This window comes from Procambarus clarkii, chromosome 76 (assembly GCF_040958095.1).
Source record: "Procambarus clarkii isolate CNS0578487 chromosome 76, FALCON_Pclarkii_2.0, whole genome shotgun sequence".
Taxonomy (NCBI): domain Eukaryota; kingdom Metazoa; phylum Arthropoda; class Malacostraca; order Decapoda; family Cambaridae; genus Procambarus; species Procambarus clarkii.
The window spans coordinates 15,197,787-15,200,218 of record NC_091225.1 but is presented as its reverse complement, the minus strand read 5'-3'; positions in this window follow the sequence as shown (position 1 = coordinate 15,200,218).

Sequence of the window (2,432 nt, the reverse complement as noted above, 5' to 3'; positions counted from 1 at the left end):
AGAATGAAGAACAATTTCTATTTTATACTCTAAGCTGCATCACTTATGAACCCATCCCTGCCCTTGTGTGGCAGTGCACAATAGAAAGTTGTTGTCACATATTCACACATTAAAACATTGATTGTAACCATGATATATATGTGCTTCAGCCTACAGTTTAGACCTATTGTCTTATGTATGACCCTCTGTCCTGCGTGACAGTGAATACTAGCATTAACCTCAATTTAATAAGACTATCAAAATTCTCAGATTAGGCAAAATTGTAATTAATTTTGTCAATAAAGATGTTAATAATAATAATACTTATGAAACAATGTCTCACAGCTCTAGATAAGGAGTCGGCAGCCTTCATGTACCTCCAAGACGTCTCCCCTAAGCTGTCTGAGACAAAGGTCAAAGCATAGTGTGGAATAGTGTAACTCTGTAATAGGAAGCAGAGAGTTACAATGAGGGGTAAGACCTCAGGTTGGCGTGAAGTCATCAGTGGAGTCCCACAGGGCTCTGAACCTATCCTGTTTCTGATGTACATTTTCTTTGGAGGCATAAGTAACCGGAAAATAATACATATTATCCAGGAACAAAAATTGTGTTATAGCGCATGAACGGTTAACCGGCAGCTGTTCATTCGGACGCGTTATTCTGTCTGCTGTTCCTCCTGCTTAGCCTAATATGTTACTTGCAACATCTCGCCTCAAATGTAGGCCTTATATATTATTATCTACATTTTCCAACGTATACATAGAGATGTTGACCAGACCACACTCTAGAAAGTGAAGGGACGACGACGTTTCGGTCGTCCTGGACCATTCTCAAGTCGATTGTGAATGGTCCTGGACGGACCGAAACGTCGTCGTCCCTTCACTTTCTAGTGCGTGGTTTGGTCAACATATTTCAGCCACGTTATTGTGACTCCTCGTCTGTACATAGTGTGTGATACGCTAAGAAACGCAGGCTTGAATATTTAATTAATTTACTCTGTTTATAGTACAGTGAGCGTGCGCCTTTAAGGCAATCAGTGTGCGTTCAAAAAATATAGGATAAGGTACGTTATTCTGATTTTTAACTACCAGTATACAGTAAACATACTTGTAGTATGTTTAACATGTTTAGTAGTATACTGGTAGTATACACAGCAGTTTTCCTCTGGTGCATAACAGATGCATGATGCAACACATCATCCTCGAAAATACATGACCAAAAATATACAATGTGTACATTATTATTTTAGCAAACATTTGATGTTATAACACCTCCGGTCTTTTAGGGACGAAATTTGTCAGTAAACAATGTGTATGGATTAAAGACTTAGCACGACGAAACACCTGAACCATACCAGCTGCGTCCTGGGAAAGTCCCCCAGGGGGAGAACCACTCCCCTAGGGGGAGAACCACTCCCCTAGGGGGAGAACCACTCCCCTAGGGGGAGAACCACTCCCCTAGGGGGAGAACCACTCCCCTAGGGGGAGAACCACTCCCCTAGGGGGAGAACCACTCCCCTAGGGGGAGAACCACTCCCCTAGGGGGAGAACCACTCCCCTAGGGGGAGAACCACTCCCCTAGGGGGAGAACCACTCCCCTAGGGGGAGAACCACTCCCCTAGGGGGAGAACCACTTCCCTAGGGGGAGAACTCACTCCCCTAGGGGGGGAACCACTCCCCTAGGGGGAGAACCACTCCCCTAGGGGGAGAACCACTCCCCTAGGGGGGGAACCACTCCCCTAGGGGGAGAACCACTCCCCTAGGGGGAGAACCACTCCCCTAGGGGGAGAACCACTTCCCTAGGGGGAGAACCACTCCCCTAGGGGGAGAACCACTCCCCTAGGGGGAGAACCACTCCCCTAGGGGGAGAACCACTCTACAGTCTTGAATATTACCATTTCGCATTAACTGCTCGAGAAACTACAGTGTAGCAATTCCTCTGTAGAGGCAAACTAACCTTCGAGCAGGACGGCACAGCCACACCCGACCTCTGAAATACTAACCAATCACAACCTCTGAAATACTAACCACTCACAAGCGCTGTAACAGTGAGGTGTTATCTTGGGCGAGGTGAAGAACACAGTGTCATGTGTTCTCCTGATATATAACTGATAACAACCGACGGTAGAATTATTCGCTCACCCTCCGTCACTTTGGAGCACGAAAAGATAATCTAGTGACATCTTGAAGACAAATGTTCAAGAGATATGTAAATATTTCGTTGCAAATACTAATAATTATTTTAGCCAAATATCCTCAGTTTGCAAATTGTAGATCGTGAATGTCTGGAACATTTCCACCGCCGCCCACTTGGTACACACATCAGATTACACAGTGGGTCACCGTATGTGTAAGTTGCTTAGTATACATACTGTATATACTTATGGTCGTTTTCAAGCCCATTGTTTATGTATAAATTGAATTAAGTAACTTGCGTCTCAGGATTGTAACTTG